This window comes from Protopterus annectens, chromosome 13.part0, assembly GCF_019279795.1.
Source record: "Protopterus annectens isolate FY-2018-M chromosome 13.part0, PAN1.0, whole genome shotgun sequence".
NCBI classification, from domain to species: domain Eukaryota; kingdom Metazoa; phylum Chordata; order Ceratodontiformes; family Protopteridae; genus Protopterus; species Protopterus annectens.
Genome location: NC_056747.1, coordinates 999,735,384 through 999,756,011, shown reverse-complemented (window position 1 = coordinate 999,756,011; position 20,628 = coordinate 999,735,384).

The window sequence follows — 20,628 nt, the reverse complement described above, 5'->3', positions numbered from 1 at the left end:
GCAAATGTGAACAAACAATATTTGATGCCTATAGGAGTCCGTAGGAGTTAACTGCAGATGCACCTGGAGGTGTCACTCAGAGGTAATGAGCTAATGACCCTAGAGTGAGTGAGTCTTGTCCCATTTTATTTGTGGAGGTGCAGCATTTCCATTAAGGTGGGCACTGGCTGCCTCACAGCAGTTTATATGATACTGACTACAGTGACAGGGCCTTCAGTCTGTCTATGTAGGTCATGTGATGAAGTCACTGGATTTTCTTGGTGAGAAACTTCTTAGGTCTCTCCAGCTGCTGCAGTTATCTGATAAGGTACATGCAAAAGGGAACATTGTACTCTAAAATTACTCTGACGAGGGATGAGTAGATTGGAGTTATAACATCCTTAGGGGTTGATATCACTTAATTGAAAACCCAAATGATTACATGGGAAAATTTTGATTAAAAGTCCATTCAATAGTTTGACGTTTCAGTGTAAAGGGTTTGATGAATAGTGGTTTGATCATTTGGGTTTTCAATTAAGTGATATAGACCCCATCCTTAGTCTTGGATGCTATGCCCTTACTTAAGAGGTGTGCAATGTAAAAAGCCTTCCCTACCACTGTGAAAACATGATGATCAAAGCTGAAGTTGCTATCAACCTGCATTCCCAAATCTCTCAACATTGGGTTGGATCTTAAGGGAGTATTGTTAATAGTGTAATTTGCAGGGACTTCTCCTTTGCCAAAAGGGATAATAATACATTTTGGGGGGGGGTTAAGTTTAAGTCTGTGGCTTTGGCAGCAATCATTTATGTATGTAAGCCCATTTTGTAATATGTTGACATTGTTTGTGAATTCAGTGATTACACCCAGTTTGCAGTTGCCAGCAAACTTGGTGGCCACAGGCCATCTGCTTTCACCTGAATTTCTGAGAAATAGATTCCAATCAGTAAGAGGCCCAGCGGAGACCCTTGTGGAACACCACAGGTAACAGGTCTGCTGGTAGAGGTGGAATCCCCAGCTATAACTGTATGCATTCTGTTGGTGAGCCAGTTGGCTAACCATCCAATGATGTATGGGTTAATCCAGCTGGGTGAATTTTTCAATGATGCCTTACTGGGGGATTGTGTCAAAGCCATTGGCCAAGTTGAGATTGGTAGTATGTACTGATTTACCTGTATTCAGGGCTTTGGTGACACTCCTAAGAATTCCGCTATGTTTAACAGGCATGATCTTCCCTTAACGAAGCCAAACTGGGTTGGGCCAAGAGTTTGAAGGTCACCTATGGTTGACGGACCCACTCAGTACAAGTGGATTACGACTGCTGTTTTCCACTCTGCTGGGACAAAGCCAGTACTTAGACTGTGGTTGAACAGAGTACCTAGTGGTTCCACTAACTCTTGCTTTAGACCTGGGATGCAATCTGGTCCCATAGAAGCTGTTTTTTTGGCCTTGGCAAGTGTGGTTATGACCTGTTCTTCGGAGACAATAGAGAGAGAACTGGTGACAGGTATGCTTTAGGGTATGACTGGTGGAGACAGGGGTGTGAAATTTTGTCAGACCTTTCTACTAACAGGTTGGCAATGTCGTAAGTTTCAGTATGAGTGGTACCATCCACTATGATTTCAGTGCAAAGCTGGGCCTTCTGTTCTACATCACAAACATAACTAAATAATGCCTTGTGATTTTCTTTAGCTATGGATGCTAATTTACTTTTGTAATTAGCTTTAGAGGATTTTATAAGATGTCTAATTTGATTATTCAAGCTATGGAGGGTGTTCTTCTGCTGAGACTGTTCCCTCTTATTTCTGGACATCAGTTTCTTTCTCTTGTTGTATAATCTATTTATGCTAGATGTCCACCAGGGTGGCTTGTTTTTCATGAGCAAGTTTTGCTCCGTTCTGATACAGCTAAGTCTATACACTTGTAAAGGTGTTTATAAAGGGCATTTGTGTACACCACCGTATAGGAGTCTTTACTGTCAGTGGTGGTAGGAGGTTTAAAACTATTTACGTCATCACTTAAGAGGCTATAGTTTGCTTTGAAGAAAATGTTCAACCTTTTGGATCCTGTTCTTTTGGTAATCTTCCAATGAGTGCCTCTGCTTATGTGACTTTATGTGGTGTGCACTTGGTTTGTTGAAGAGGTGAAGTGTGTGTGTTGACAACCTGTCTGATATCTGGTTTGTTGTTACCAGAGAGAGACCATTTACTCTAGGTTCATTGCATAGTTGGATCTCTCACATTTTGAATTTGTAAGTTTTAGGAGTACATGGTTATCACTATACAAGAGGCAGTAGAAGCCTAGCTGTGTAAAAACACAAGTACCTTTATTAAGCATATTTAGATGGTCATTGTTAGCAAAGAAATTTTGTGAGCAGCAACAACTGGGCCTGTCTATAGAGACATAGGTGCCACCCCAGAGGTGACTCTACAATCAGCCATTGTGCTTGAACAGGGTCAATGAGGAGCACTGCTTCACATGCAGTGGGAACCTATAACAGAGGAGTGTGAGTTGCTGGGGGATATATCTGTCCCCTCAGCATGTTCTGTTTGTGTCACAGGCTAGATTGAGAACCCTAAACCAAGTTATTCTTGTCTGATGTGATTTGCAGATGTCCAGCATTTTTAGTAAGACAGGGTCTGAGACTTCTCTGCAGGTCAGGCATAGGTCACTTCTCAGCAGCTTGCAGGATACTGAGTACAGTGACAGGTCTTATAGTCTTTCCATGTGTATGATGTTTGGAGGATCTGCATTCTCTCAGTTACAAACCTCTATTTTTTTCTCCAATTGCTGCAGTTGTCTGGTGAGTTACAGAGAGAATGGAGCCTTGTACTCAATTAGTGGTCTGATAAGGGTGAAGTACAACAGAGCTATGACCTCCCTTGTCTTGGATGTGATGTCCATATGTATGATGTGCACAATGCAGAATATGCATCTCGCCACTATGGATGCATAGTGATAAAAGTGCATATTGCTATGAAAATGTGTTCCCAGGTCTCACAACACTGTGTTTGTGGGGTGCTATGTATATCAAAATAAGCCATGTTACTTCATTGAAAAAGGGGACAATGAAGCATTGTTTGCTGTAAAATTCAGTCTGTGACTTTGGCATCAATCATTTGTCCCTGTCAGCTCCTTACCATCATCGGCGGAATCTATATGAGTGCATCTGAATAACAGTTATCAGCAAACTTGGTAAACCAGAGGCCATCTACTGCTAATTGCACGTCAGGGAAGTAATTTCCACACAGTTGAGGACCCAGCACAAATGCTTGGGGTATACTATTGCTAAGTGGCTGGGTGGGGGGGGGAGTCCTCAACTTTGAGAGTGTGTATTCTGTTGGTGAGCCAGTTGGCTATCCAGCTAGTACTGTGTGGCTCAATTCCCAGATGGGACATTTTCACTATGACACATGAATAGCGGATATTGTCAAAGGCCTTGGATAATTCAATATAGGTGACATGTCCTATTATCTGTCATCCGGGTCTTTGTGGTCAGTATCAAAGAAATCCATGAGGTTCAGTAGATAAGATCTACCCTTGACAAACACAACTTGGGTTGACCAAAGTGTGTTGAAGGTCACCTATGTCCCTGTGGATAAAGTCCATGCTGATCCCTTCCCTAACCTTGCAGATAAGCCTTGTTAGGCTTATGGGTCAATAGTTGTAGTTCGGCATGTTAAGAGATTGATGTGCATTGCATATCACACAACATTTGATATTACCTTCTGTAGTGTAGATGATACATGTGTGAAAAAAGTACTGTGACACCACGGTTACAGTGCTTGGGGGGGGGCAACACATGACTGTATTGTAAATATGTGACATATTGTGAGATAGTGCCTTCATTTTTTAATGTTAACATGTAATATACACAAAAAATGGACAATAAACAGCAGTAATAATTATTGATATGTAGTTTTCCATAGAGCAGCAAGCCTCGAGTTTGCACAATGGTTAGCAAAGTGTATACGCATACGAGATACACATGTTTTTACATATCTAAGCAGTGTGCAAATGAGAGATGCATTGCTAACATCTGATAGTTAGTATTGAGTCTATGAAACACACCTGCTACTTAACTGACTCTGTGGCAGTATGTGTTAATGCATTGATGCATTCCTTTTTGAGGCCAGGTGGTATAGGGTTCAAATCCTTTTCTCTCTCTCTTTTTATTTGGCCAGTATTTGCCCAATGTACTGCTTAGTGCAAATATGGTAAACAGAGAAAAATGAATGGCAGTGTGCAAACTGGACAACTGGACCCCCCCCCCCCCCCGAAGCAGACAGGACCCTGGCAGCAATGAACTGCAACATTGGCAAGTGTTTTCACATCTCTCTTGTGGCAACAGGTGTAAATGTAAAACTACTATACACATGGTCCTGGGTTCAAATACAGCATATTCTATACAGTTTTACATTTGTCCCAATCCTCATTATGTATTATCACATTATTATAAAATGTATGACAGTTGGTATACTGTGCACTATATTCCTGTACGTATATTTCTGCTATCTGGACCGGCATGGCCTCCATATTTGCCTAACACACATACAAAACTGCTGCACATCCATTAACCCACATAATTTCAACTGCAATCATGTAATTTCTCACTGCTTGCCACTTCTTGGCACCGCCTACCATCAGGCAAAAGCAGGGCTCGGGAGTACGCACTGCCAAGCACAGTGTTTGCACGATGGTAAGTGGTGCACAACATTTTCAAACAGTGTGTGCACTCCTAGTAAACGAGATAACTGGAACTGGTGGGAAACCATCAGTCTCCATTGATCTTAATCCATGGTAGACATGGCAGGTGTTTGTGGAGAGGGTGTGAGATTTAGGGCACAGAGATGGGATGTCCACAAGTCCAAGATTTTTATTGGACTTCTAGTGAAACACCACAGTGCCATGCTTCTGCAGAGGGCTTATTTTAGCTCCCAGTATAAGCTGGAAGCTTGGGATAGATTGGCCTAGGCTGTATCCAGTGCCACTGGTATCCTGCGCACTGGTGACCAATGTAGGCACCACTTTAGTGTATGTCACAGGAAGAGAGAGATAGCCTTGATTCTTGGATTGAGGAATGTAGGACTGCGGACATCCCTCAGGTGTGTAAGTGCCAAATACAAAGAGTACTTGTAAGGCTTGAAAGCTGAATATGGCAAGGCTGGTATTTATAGTGGTATTCTGTTCTGTTTTGTTTTTTCCACAGCTGCCATGGAAAGGGAGGTCAATGTTAGGACCCATGGTGCTAGATTGGTTAGAATGAGGGAAGCATGTGGTATGTATGCAGAAGAAGAGTAGTGTTATTGTAGCTTTAAAAGGAAGATAGCATTTTTGGTATTTTATAGAGTTGCATAAAAGTGAGCATGCATATCTCAACTGTAAAAGCAAGTATGTGTGCATTAGTCTGTAGCACAAACCAAGAGTACGATATTAGACTTTAGTCACAGGTTGTGGGTTCAAATACCACACTTCCCAAATATACAATACTGTTACTTCTGCAATTATGTATAACTCAAAGGTTTAAAGTAAAAGGTCTATACTGGTGGCACACATGCCCTGCTGTAAACTGTAATCGGTATAACTGGAACATTCATATGTGCAATATATGCACATGTAAAGAAGCACTTGCTGCAATCTGTAGTACGCTGTGCATCTGTTAGGAGCTGGTAGTCTTAAAAATAAAAGTGATTATTACTCTAGTGACTCTTTAGTGTTGAATTTGTCTAATTATGATATCCCTGACATAATATTTTCTGTATTAAATTTGGGACTAAAATTTATTCCTACAGTGTTACCTAGATGGCATATTTTTAAAAGTGAAGTGTTCCAAATGAGCAGAAAACTGCATTTAATTGATTTTTTTAATAAACAGAAAATGGAGGGCAAGCTGTATCTGATGAAAGCTTGAATTAATTTTTGTATCACTGCTGTTCGTATCCAGAAGATTTCAGTGAAGGTGTTGTTGATGCTTATAGTAATTCATATTACTAGTAGGTATATTCCCCCATTTGTTAACACTAACATACAAAGCTATATTTCAACTTTGAACTTTGAAGGTGAAAAATTGTATCAGGAGTGCAATCGAAACAGATGTAACATTTAAGTATAATTAAACTAAACAGCAATGGTTGCTTTCTAGAGTTTTGTTCAGAAAGGAGACTGGTGGTGAAATAGTCTGATAAAGGGAATCAAATTGTAATATTAAATTATGTTCAATATTTAGAAATGTGCTATGCCCATTTAAATGATGAAAAGGTATATGAAAAGTGTGATATAACTATTATGCAGCTATTAGTGAATTTCAATGTTTGGGCGGCCATGGTGTTGCAGCAGTTAGCGTTGTCACCTCACAGCAAGAGGTTCACCAGTTTTATCCTCAGGTGGGATGCCTTCTGTGTGGAGTCTGCATGTACTCCCTGTGGTCGTCTGGGTTTCCTCCGGGTGCTCCGATTTCCTCCCAAAGACATGCTGTAGGTGGATTGGGCACTCTAAATTAGCCGTAGTTGTGTGTGTGTGCCTTCTGTGGAAGATTGGGCACTGGACTGGCAACTTGGCACTGTAAAAACGCCACTGCCAATCATGAGCGGAAAGGTGATCCGCTGTGGTGACCCCTCACCGGGAAAAGCCAGAAGAAGAAGTGAATATCAATGTTTGTTGAAAAAAGATTTTCTGTTGGGATACTTCACTAGTAATGATTTGGAAAAGTTTAGTGTGGAGAATAGTAGTATAGCAATATTCTATTGTCTACCTAAAACACATAAAGGCATTCATAATTTAAGTGGAAGACCAATTGTTTCAGCCGAGAAGTATTTCTTAAAGAATGTTTGTATTTTGTTACATGAATATTTAAAAATTCATGTTATGAATATGCCATCTTATATTAAGGACAGCCAAGATTTTTTGAGCAAAATTAAGGGATTAACTTGGAAAAATAAAATGGTCTGGCTCTGCTTAGATGTAAAATGTCTTTATACAAATAGGAAACATAGTGAAGGCATAAAGGCTTTGTTTTATTTTTTAGGTGATTAACCGTTGTCTCACTTCTTAGTAGAACTAGATATTTTTGCTTAAGAAATAACTTTTTTGTATTTAATGGGGATGTCTTCCATCAATTGCAGGATAATTTGATGGTGGCAGCATTTGCCTCCATGTATGCCAATCCAGTTATGACCAAATTTGAAATCTATACATCTATACACATGATTTTTATAAATCACAGGTGATCAGATATTTCAGATTTATAGATGATCTGATTTTTCTGTGTGATGGAAATGAATTAGATGCCTAGTTTTTTATACAAGACTTACAGGAAAATAACATGGGCTTTCAGTTTGATGGCATCCTGATAGGACCAAAAGTGAACTTTTTGGATATTGATTTGAGAGTTTTTTTGTACTACTATTCATAGAAAATTTGATCAGAGGAATTTATTTTTTATATGGCAATAGTTGTCATCTTGGTCATCTTATTTCAGTATTGCCATATAATGCATTTTTAAGAATAAACAAGTTATGTAATTTGGATGGTGATTTTGAGAAGGAAATATTAGAAACAGAAAAAAATGTTTATTAGTAGGACTTATGATGCCAATGTGATATCACAGGCAAAATCTAAAGTTATGGAAATTAGGTATAAGAGTATTGAGAGCAGAAGTAATATAAGAACAGATGCCTAGGTTTATAGTAATATAAAAGAAAGGAAATCAGTCATAAATATGAATAGTATTAAGAAGAAAAAGGAAGTTTATTTTGTAACCATCTTTAATATTTTGACCGAATTAGTAGTTCAACGGGTACGACAATTTTAGCCTATGTTATTGAGGGATAAAGATTTAACACAACTGTTACAAAATTACATTAATATTTCTTATAGGAGAGCTAGAAAGCTTTCTGATATGGTTGTGCATAATCGCTTTATACCACCAGATGTTAGTAGGAATATATATATATTGCTAGTAATATAGGAATTTTACCTTGCAACAAATGTTCGATCTGCAAACAAACAGTCAAAGTTTTTCCATAAATAAATAAAACTATTTTTTTTGTAAATGGCAATTACACATGTAACACAGAAAGGATAATTTATGCCCTGAAATGTACTTGTAATTTATTTTATATTGTGGAGACTTGTAGTAGTTTTAAAGTTCGGTTTCAAGAACATATTAGAGATGTAAGAAATAAAAAATTAGATAGCCCTTTGGGTAGTCACTGCACTTTTTCATCATGCAAACTCTGATGAATTAAAAGGTTGTATTCTTGAAAAGGTTGAGTCGCCTCATAGTTAGACGTTGCCCATTCGATCCTCAGTTAGAGCGTCTTCTGTGTGGCGACATGGGTGAATGCGTTTTCCTTCGTTGAAGGTTGTGTGTTAGGCCTGGCAAGCCAGCACGTAAAACTCTACTGCCAATCATTAGTGGACCGGAATTCTGCTGTGGTGACCCCTAACCAGGAAAAAGCTGAAAGACACAAACAAACAAACAAATTCTTGAAAAGGCTGAGGTATGTTTGGGGGAGTGTACAGATTTAAAGGAGAAACTTTTAAAAAAAGAAACACTTTTTATTTTAAAATATAATACTTTGGAGACCTTTGGGCTCAATAAAAAATGTAATTGGAAATATGTCATGTGATCCAAATAACTGGGTAATTGTTTAATTGTTTGATGAAGGAGTTTAAATGTATTTAACAACTAGTGACATTTTAGTTTTTTGCTCTTTGAAGGCTTTTTGAGACGAAACGCTAAGGATTTTAATAAATCTGCACCGTTTCATATTGGGTCTTTGGCCTTTTTGTTGTTCTTTTTTAGTGTTTTTTGGTTTTGGTGTGGTAATTATTAAAAGTAAAAGTTGTCTGTTAGGGGGTAGTAGTCTTTACAGTAAAGGTTAAGATAGAGTCAAATAATTGTATTATGCATTGTATGTCACATATGGAGGTACTAATCTGATCTCTCTTTTTTTTTTCTCTCACCCCAACCCTTATCTCGCTGTTTTTATTTAATTTATTTCATTTTTTAATTTTTTATTTTATTTTATGAGTTTTCAAAATGTGTCCATGTCATTCATATGTACCACATCACAAAATCCTCCACAGCAAAGTGGGGATGGCCTACCCCACAAGATCCACCTGCCCCCACTCCACCAGCTTTGGCACCATTGCCCAGCACATCTAGGAGCTAAACTGTCAGCACCACCTCTGCTGCCCCTACACTACCTGTCCCCTCAGGTAGTCCTGCCCAGGTGGATATCCAGTGGTTTAAACCACAAGCAAGAAAGGATCCAAGTAGAATATAATGACCAAACTAGCGATTCCAAAAACAGTTTTAATAAACACTCAAATTCTCTAGCACCTTGGCATACAAGCCTTCCAGGAGATAATCCAGTGGTTCCTTCCAGGTGTAGTGGTAGAGGTGGTGAGTTTATCCTCTGTACTGAGTTGCCAGGGATGGTGGTTAGAGTTGTGCGCTGCACTGTTGGTGCACGCCTATGTTTCCTGGAGAGGCTGCTTCCCTCATTTTACATAGTACTAGGAGAAGGTGAAGGAGAATGTCAAGCACTCCGGCCTGTGGTGGAGTGAGGTGACAGTGATGACAGTCATGTGGGTGAGGACACGATTCTCACTGTCACCCAGCTTGATGACCATGGGACTTGGATATCCGCAGCTTCACCCCATCCATGGTATACACCAATCTTATGTGTCCATTACTATTCCTGTCTCTTGACTTGTTTGTCTTGTCTGTCTGCAATTGCTTCCTCACCTGCCCAACTTACCAGACCTAGACATACTTATGTCCCTTCCCCAATGTTCCTCTCTCTCTCAAAAAAATCAATGGACACCTGTAAAAAAAAATCATCCTGTCCATATCTCTCCATTTCACACATCTGTCTTCTTGGCACTCTTGATTTGGTCCAATTAGCTATACATCATGATTGTGTTGTGGTCACCCCTCTCTCTGTAGGTGGTAGTCCAAAGTCAGCTAATATTCTGACTATATTACTAGTTTTTACTGTTGAAGAAATGGATAGTTATGTTTTTCTCCTCCTGTCTCCTGCACATTCCTGTTTTGCTTTCCATTTGTTTTCCTCCTGTTAGCTCCTAGTTTCAGTCCTGTCCTATCTTTCCCATTTCTTTTTTAACGCATTATTGCATGGCGCTGCACATCATGTACCAACATGCAGCAACGTTAATTCAAAAGTAATTAAAAGTATTAGATGCAGTTATATTTGAACCCAGTTCCATCTGGCCCCGAAAAGGAATTTAATCACTGCATTAACATGTGCTGCACAGAGTCAGTTAAGTAGCAAGTGTATTCCAGCGACTCAATACTAAGTGTCAGACTTTAGCAATCTGGCTCAGGTTTGTGCACTGCTTAGCAGAGTGCAAACATGTGTATCTTGCATGTGTATGCATTTTATTAACCATCGCATAAACCTGCTCCTGACTGCTCTATGGAAATGTATATATTACGCTGTATTACTACTGGTTACTGTCCATTTCCTTTGTACGGCATGAAATTACATGTAGAAATATTACAGACTGAGGGCCCTATCTAACAATATGTCACATATTTAAAATAAATCCATGTGTTGGCACCCCCTCCCCCAAGCATTACAACCCTGGAGTCTCAGTACTTTTTCAATACATATATCAATCACTCTACACAATTAAATATCAAATGGTGTGTGCTACTCAATGCACATCAATCTGGTAACATGCAGAACTGCAACTACTGACCCATATGCCTAAAAATCCTTATCTGCAAGGCTAGGGAAGGGATCAGCATGGACCATATCCACAGGGACATAGGTGAACTTCAACATACATGACCCTTGCCATTTTGCTTTTGTAAGGGGTAGTTCTTGCTTATTGACCCCATGTGGACTTCTTGGGTACTGACCCCAAAGATCTGGATGAGGAATAACAGGACATACCACCTATGTTGTGTTATCCAAAGCCTTTGACACTATCACCCATTTATGTCATATAGTGACAATCTCCTATCTGAGAATTAGGTCATGCAGTACTAGATGGATAGCCAACTGGCTCAACGACAGAACACACACTCTCAAAGTTGGGGACTGCACCTCCACCACTAGCCCACTCACCAGTGCAATACCACAGGGATCTGTGCCAGGCCTCAACTGTTTGGGAAATACTTACCTGAAACACAGGCAACAGTAGGTGGCCTGTGGTTTACCAGGTTTGAAGATGACTGCTAACTGGATGCACTATTATAGAGTCTCCCAATGATGGTAACATATTAAAGTAGGGACTGACACAGACTGATGACTGGTAACAAACTCATGGACTGAACTTTAAGCATGCAATGACTCTTTGTCACCTTTATCAATGAAGTACACCTGCTAATTATGATATACATAGCAATAATACTAAGATCAAACACAGTGTTGTGAGACTTGGGAACACGTATTGATAACAATCTACACTTTCATCGCTATGTGTCCATAGTGGTGACCCACACAACCTGCATTGCGCACATCATACATATAGACATCATATCCAAGACCAGGCTAGTCATACATCTCCTGTACTCTACTCTTTTCACACCAGTAATGGATTGCAATGCTCACATCTCTCTCTGCCTCACCAGACACCTGCAACAATTAGAGAAAACATAGAGTTGTGCCTAGGAGACTCCCAAGCCTCCAAACTTGACATACATGGAAAGACTAACATACCTGTCACTGTACTCAGTATCATGTAGGCTGCTGAGAGGTGACCTATGGCTGCCCTACAGAGCAGTCTCAGATCCTGCCCTTTTGGAAATGATGGACATCAGCAATTCAAATGGAACAACAATAATTTGCCTCAAGGTTCTCAACTTAGCCTGTGACATAAACAGATCATGCTGGGAAGACAGATGCCTCCCACAGCGATTGTAACAGGCTCTCACTGCACGTGAAGCAGTGCTCCCAATGTGTCCTGACCTTTGCACATCTTTGTGACTTAAGGTTGCATATAAGCCTTATGCACTCAGTGAATAGTTGATGTTTGCTCATTCACTGGATTAGGTTTATCAATATGTATTGTAATGCTAAAGTTTTCAATTTCTTGTTTCTACTAATTTGTGAATGACTTTCTGCTATATTGCTGTACAGCATCGTATTTCAGTGAGCATGGCCATTAAAGCATTGGAAGGTTTCATTTGTTTACATTTTTTTCTGGGGTACAGCAATGAACTCCATGCACCTTTTTCATATTAGCCCAGGAGTGATATCTGGTTAAGGGACTTGCTCAGAATCACATAATTAGGCAACAAGGCTGAGGGAATCAAATCCTGCATGTCTGGACCACAGAAAATATCTTGTTAACAGCACCTTAATTCTCTAAGCCAACTACCTGCATTAGGTATTTCAGTCTTGCTTCTTGGTATAGTCATACAAATGAGGGTATAATTGATCTGTTCCATACTTTATGGAAGTTGATCAACTGAAATGCTTGATGCAAACTATTGCTTCTAACATGTACTTGTTCTGTTGAAAACATCTGACGGAGGTGATATTACTGACATAACTGTACACATCAGACAAAAAGACTTTGCTTAGAGGCATACACATTTTGCCTTAGAAGAGTAATCAGTTATATAAAATTTTTATCATTGTCATTACTGCAGGTAACAGTTGTGTGCTGGGGTTGTCCCTACCTGATACTAACGCAGCATAGATATTACATGGCTATGTAAAGGCTGTATGTGTCTGGCAGGCATCAGTTTTCCTATGTGCATGCATGTGTGATCTTATGCTTTGAACTAGGTAGTTATTGTGTGCTCTATCCTTTGCCTCTTAGCCAGAACCAATGCACACAGTGCACACCTCTGTCTGGCAGCACTATCTGCAGCTGGCAGCTGTCCCTCTGTCTCCTCATCTGTACCTGCTGCTGCTGCTGGCCCAGACTGTGGTCCTTGAAACAGTGGTCCTGCCCCTTGCTGTACTTGTTGAAGCTGTTTCCTGAAAATTATATTATGTAACATGGTACAGACTGCAAATATTTTGTCACAGGTGCCAGGGTCATACTGCAATGCAGCTCCTGATATGTCTAGACAGAGGAACATTGATTTAAGCAAACCAAACATATATTCTATGATATTCCTAGTTTGAACAAGGGCCTCTTTGTATCCATGCTGACTGGGTTGCATGGGCATCTCATAAGTGTCATGAGCCCCACTAGATATTCTTGAGGGATATCACTCCTAGCAAATCTGATGTACAGCTCACAAGTGTGCCAAATATGTCAATTGTGGAAACTGCCTGGGTTACCTACACATACATGGCAGATGATTCTTTGGGCATTACAGACATCACCTGACAGTTTATAGAATGGAAACCTTTTCTGTTGATGTACCTTCTTCCCTGTTTCTGAGATGGGGCTTTTATTTCTATGTGTGTGCAATCTATAGCCCCCAAAACTTCAGAGAAGTGTGCTATTGCATAAAATTCCTGCATGATTCTTATTCTCCCTTGTGGTGTTTGTGGGAAACAGATATGGTCTCTAGTATGTAGTAGAACTGCACTTAAAAACGTATGTAATATTCAAGAGGCTAATGCCTGTGACACCCCTCATATAGTCTTTGTGGGTCTCTGAAAAATACTAGTAGCTAATATATGTAATGCTGCACAGACCTTTGTTTCCGAGTCTGTGTATTTCTTCCAGTGTTTCCCTGTCCACCCTGTATCTGTCAACAATTTCTGTTTCATGCAGTCAGTGATAAGTTAAATGGGGTCTAAACACTCATCTCCTTGTCTGTGTTCTGGCAGCAGCTTCCTGATTTAAACCCTGTAACACATACAGTATACGTATAGCAGCAGAAACCCCTAGCATGTTTTTTTCTGAGTGTAATTGTGCCAGTATTCCAAAATGTTTTGGTGTACATGGAAAAGCCTAAATCAAGTGTATATAGCTTTCTGAATAGCTTCACCATGTTGAATTGGTTAATTTGCATGTAATTTGTATCTTTATGCTTCCATTAGCATATTCTGCCATTTCCCTTTGTTTGGTGGCTCTACATGTCCTGTAGAGCTACTTAATGAATACCAAATCGCACACTATTGTGTTAGTGACACTGCAATGCCAACACAATCGCTGTACTTCATGCAGCTGTTAATGAATTCTTCACATAATCTTCCATGCTGCTAAATTCATCCTCACCTACCAGTAACACCAGGACACCACTTAGTGTGGCCCAACACAGCCATTTCCTTCACACTGAAAAGTTCCTAGACTGCCTGCCTGCAGACAGTTGAATTCTAGAACATAGAATTGAGGTTGGTGTCCCCAAACAGTCACATACATCACATATAGCTTGGTCTATGCAATTAATGTGATATTGATGTGCATATGTTACAGTGGATATTGTATATTTAAGGTGCTGTGTCCACAGGGCTGAATGGTACATCATCTGATGAGGACATTCAAGGTTGTGTTACCACTGTTCATTCTACAGTAAGGGTGTGAATATGTGGCTTTTCTGTTGACATACATTTCATTACAGGTCCTTCAAAGTCATTACATCTGCTGGAATCAGTGCGTGAAAGTATGCAATCATTTTCTTATTCTACTATTCAGTATTTTTCTAAGATTTGTTTTTGTATTACTACCATACAATACTGCTGCAGTATATTTATCAAACTTTAATTTTGTTTTTTGTTTCAACTCCACCATGGCCTCTATCCTCCAAGGGGTCCACCACTGACATAGGAGAAGTGGATAATGCAGTAGACATGCAGGGCATGGTCCATGACACTTGAGCCACATTGTTTGAGGAAAAATGTTCACAGACCCTCAATGGGTATCACAGTTTGCCAAAGTACAGTCTCTTGCCCAGAGGATGGGACACCTGACCATGACAGTAGAAGTCACACATCAGGTGAGTGAGTGAATGTAGACCTCCCCTTTATACCTTATATTTTTGTGTATGGAAACCATAAACAGTTCCCTTGCTTGAGTTTGGGCCTAAGTAAACTAACACAAACAGTCTTCATCATCCCAGCCTTCTGGGACATAATAAAAATTCTGTCAGATCCGGTTACCTTGCTGGTCTCTTCCCCCAAATAATCTATATGGTGACTAAAACATAGCTTATTATCCAGCTATATACTCAAGTCATTAAACAGAGAAACCTTTTCTGTCTCACTACTTTCCATTCTGGAACGGTTCTGTGAATGTATTTCTAGGACTCCATCACAGCTATGAATGACATAGATATGAGTCAAGCCTATTGATATTTGACTCTGAGAAGCTGCTTCCTATCTACCTCCCAAAAGGTGCTGGTTTCACTTCAAAAAAGTCATGTGATACCAGATTCAGAAGGGTCTGATCTCATTCAGAATAAAGCCTCTCTCCTGTGTTTCAGCTAAAAATTGAAGTCCATTATAGTCTTGCTCTTCCATGATGCAGAATAGATTGCCCTAACATTTATGCAACCCTAAGATACTATGTCAAAATAGGATGAAGGGTTTCTGTGATGATTCCACAGGCATGATGAGAATTGAGAACGTAGGAGATGCACAGTACACTACTACAGATTACCATCAGTGTTACTTCTCTGTCACAAGCTGGAGCATCTCTGAGTCAGAGGCTTGTTACAATAAATCTAGGGCACTTCCATCACAGAGGATGAGGTATCTCAGTGAGCTCTTTAAACTTCTGCCGTTAAAGGCATAACAATAACACTTTGTGGCATGCCTGTGTCTCTAAAGGAGAGAGCATTTATTACCACAGAACTGTGTTTTAAGACCAACGTCCAATAGGACAGCAAAATAAGTATCATAGACTGTCACCTGACTCATGTAAACCCTCAGTATATCTCAATTCTCTGATCATGTTCTGTACATTCATGATATCCCTGACCCATCCACAATGCAAAACTCTTACTTAGCAGTGCACACATGCCACTCAAAGATATGTGCCAAGTTATTGCCTGACATTTTGATATATAGCCCATATCATTCACACTGACAACAGGGAATTGCATAATTATGAAATAGGCCAGTGGGAAATTGTGGTTATTCATTGTATGAGCAGCAGTGCTAACATCCACGTATTTAATGTTAATTAAAAAGTGGCCGATTCCTTCTGTCCAACCTAAAGCAAGAAGCCATAATGAGATAGATCCTTCTATCCAAACTAAAGCAAGAAGCCATAATGAGATAGAACTACAGTGGAAACGGGGATGACTCTGATTTACATAAAAATATATAACACATCTGTTCTGGTCATTAATTATGGGATAGGGTAAGAAACTGAAACCATTTCTATCAAATGGTAAAACTTACCGCCCCTAAGGGTGCTGTCGTTTGGTTATTAGATATTTTCTATTGTACCCCCCCCTTTTCAAAGAAAGTCATAGATTAGTTATTTATGAGGTTTATACAACTGTATATTAAGCGTTGACTATAGAATAAAAGTGCATTTTAGGTATCTATGACAAGTGATACTTTTTAATGTTTTACTTGTTCTTTTCTGTAAAGGCATAAATAGCATGCACTTCCAGAAGCTAGATAGCATAACTATATAAACTTGCTGTAGACGTTTTACGCAGTATTATCATTTTCTATGGGCTGATGTGATTTAATTTCATCATTGTTATTCAGTTTTGTTGGTTCTTCAGTAAAAGAAATTTTTGCTAAAATATCACTAAAGTGAAAAACACAGGTCGTCCACAGTAAGCAATATGACAAAAAAATAAAATACGATTAAGTTATCTGTTTTACAGACATCTGTTCTCATTGTCCTAGTCCACAAATAGTTCTCATCTACTGTAGTTACATAGTGAGGCCACCAAATGCTTGGCATATTCTTCCAGATGAATAATGCTAGTGTAAGCAACAGTCAAGCACAGCAATAAAAGAGGAAAAGCAATCACTCTAAATCTTGCCTGTGCTGCAGGTCAAAAGGCACAACAAATTAGGGAATTTGCAGAAAATGCCCACTAGATGGAAGCATAAACATATTTGTTAAAAAAATGGCATTAATGTTTCAAGTGTCCTTATTGAAAAATTGTCTGGAAATGTAAAAATCCAACACACCACATCAAGACTTGATGAATGGCAGAAGAACACACACACACACACACACACACACACACACACACACACACACACACACACACACACACACACACACAAAACAATTTAGCACATAATCAAAAAAGCGAAATAAAAGGTTAGCTTGAGAGGTTCTTAGAGGCTTCAGTTGTTACGTATGCAGTGAGCATTTCAACCACCGATTATTCTATTAGTTCTAGATGGGACAGCTTACAATTCAAATGAGAGTACTTGTATATTTAGTTATACAGATAGTGATACAAATAAAGTTGCCACTAGAAAAATGAATCAGATAATCCTAAAACTGAGAGATCTAGCTAGACAGCTGTTGCTTGGAAGGGATGATGTTGGAATATACCCGGATGGAGATGGGATGAGGTGGTGGGGGAAGGGGAGCAGTGTACTGCAATTGGGAACACAAACAGTTTACCATGGTGATGCTGAGCCATGGATGATCAGAGTAGAAGAAATGATCATATGCAAAATAAATCAGGGATTCAAACATATGGGATTGACAGATACAAAAGATTAAACCATGGCGCTTAGGAAAACTTGTATCAGGAGATATATGCATAAATAAAATAAAAGATAGGGAATCCATAGGTGCAGGATTCATTGTGATAGTTCTTTTTAAAAGCTCTTGTGATATCTACTATTCAGTGCTGCACCTATCTATCAGGACAGTACCAGTACAATGTTAAAAGTGAGAAATATTTCTTAAAGTATAGCCTATCAGCAAAGGGCATGCATTTATGTCTCAGGAGAGTTCAAAGTTTTATATCTATCTGAGAACTAAGACAGAACATCATATTGCATTCAAAACCCTTGAAATAAAAGTCAAAAAGTTAATAACCTCAGATATAGAAAAATACTTCTTCACACTTCAAAACAATAATAAAAACAACCCTCAAAGATTTTGGAAGGGATATCATCATCCCTCTACATAAAGGAGGCAATATCTATCAAATAGAAACCAAAAATGGAAATGGAAAAAACTTCCCCCCCACCCCACTCCCCAAGGGAGTTCCTCTCTATTCTTTCTCTCCTCCCTCCTTATATATATATTTCATTTTCATAAATCAATTTCTTTTGCAAAACATCATCAAAGATGTGATTCATTCATTCTATTCTCTCTCCCACTCTTCTTCTCTCTCCAAACACTTACCCAGAAGCTTTTTAATTACTGAGGCAGTGGATGAGAATAATCACTTGGCACTCAATGCCTCCAAAACAAAACTTACAAATCCACCACAATAAAAATAATCTTCCCACTTGAACTAACAGTGACCTTGAACTAGTGAAATAAACAAAATTACTTACTGTACAAAGCTACTAGCAACCATCTACACACACACCATTAAAAAAACAAAAAATCAAACATCAAAAAACCGGTATCAAACAGCCAAAATCAGTACCTTACAAGCTCTTCCAAAATCAACTTTCTCTTCTCTTTCCCTCCCCTCCTTCTCTTACCTGACCCACCTTCAGTCCCTCTAAAACTCTCTAAAACCAACCTTCAGTCCTCTCTAAAAAAAGCTAATCTCTGCTATAAATCCACACACAAATCGCACACTCCCACCACTCCCCTCTCCAAAAACTGGCTCGAACTACCTAAACATCTTACTTATATACAGCTGACTTTCGCCACAAAGCTCATTCTTAGTCCTTCTCTTTGTCCATCCCTCCATCCCTGTCTTCAAATGCACCTACCAAACAGAGTATTAAGTAAGGGTAACAATCAAAACCTATTAGAAGTCCATAATCATAATCATCCCCCCCAGGTAAACACCTTCCTTCAACCTTGCCCAGCCTCTGAACTCACTCCCACCAACCATTCTTTAAAACATACATACTCCCTCTCCCAATGGTCCCAATGGGATTGCTCTTGCCTCATATTATTATATCTCATCATCACTTACTCCTTTTGACTCTCCCTCAATGTTCCTGCACAATACAAAACCAATGTTTACCAACATACCTACTCTGTAAGGTTATTGATGTTTGCTTGAATACTCCTCTCTTTTTTTCTTTTTCTTTTTTTTCTTTTTCTCCTTTATCCTCATCATCAAATACTGATTGATTCAAATGTTAATGAGGAGCTTAAATGTTTATGTTTTTCTCTTGTTTTTTTTTTTTTTTTTTTTTTTGTATTTTTGTTTTTTTTGTTTTGTATGGAGCTTTTCTCCCCAGGACTCCATTGAAAATGGGTTCTTTTGGCCCAATGGACTATCCTGGTAAACCAACTGCAAATAAATAAATAAATAAATATTCATATGTAGAGTGCTGTCTATCTTTTCAAATAATAACAATTTTTTTTTGTAGTTGCCTAATTTTTAGATATAATTCTCAGTGGAAATACATACAGTGTAAAATAATATCCATTCTCCTGTACATAACATCACACTTACACACATCTATGCTAGAGGTCATAAGTAAGACTTATTTACAAGAAATCATGCAACTTTTCAAATTCTCAAAAAACATCTATTTATATGTGCAAAGAAGATGTGAGTAAAGTACCCCAAATGATTTCAGACTTGAAGAACTTGAGCCAGAATACAGATCACTTGAGATTACAGTAACCTATGAATAAAAGGGGTTTTACAATCAGTACCTCTTAGATCTGTGCTTGTTAGGAGTCTCTTGATGTGCTAATTGCAATGATTCAATTCCAGATTGAGGGCAGGCCTCTCAGTAATTAGATCTGCAAAACTACAATTATTGTCTTTGTCTATACCTCATAAAATCAATTATCAAGCTTATGACTTTGGTCTTCAAGAGGCTTAAATGCCATAGCCTTTTGCTAATATTTTCCACTTCTATTCCCGTATATATTTTTTGAAAGAAGTTCATGACTGCTAACATCCAGCAGTAAATAAGGTTTAAGATGTGGTCTCAGCCCTGAGTCCTTATCCCCCTCCCTCTGTATTGGTTAAACAAGGAAATGTTAGTATTATAATGGTTATTTAGAACTGGATAGATGGACTAGTCTGAAGACCCTTTTCAGCCAGCAGTAGCAGTAATAGTAGTACAGTTAAACTGAAACACAGTTATACAGATATGTTGAAAGAACTAGAAGATATTTAATAAATCGTGGTAAATAATTTACGTTAGTGTTAAAACAATGACAATCGGAATGACGTAGGACAAAGACAGTACAAGGAGACGGTTAGAGGTGAAGTATTTATCAGCATCACCCATTATCCTTGAAACACTTACATGCAGCCTCATTATGTAGATGTTCTGAGAGGGCGATTTTGAAATCAGCAAGGAAATATACACACCTCTCATGATGGGGTGGGGTGGAATTATTCCACAAGGCTGAACCAAGTCTTAAGAAGTCCCTTTCTTCCATCACCAATTTAAATGGTGGTCTGTACAGAGAGATGTGATCAGTTTGGGAATTTTTCAGTCAGAGATTTGGTTCTCATAAGGAGAGGAGACTTTTCAGAGAGGTGCAATAGCCTTCCTTTAGTATTTTAAGTCAATTAGCATTGTAAGTAATTGGATTTTTCCATTATTGGTAACCTATTTAGTTTTTTGCAGAAGAATGCAGAAGTGAATTTGTGAGTTAACAGGCAGATCAAAT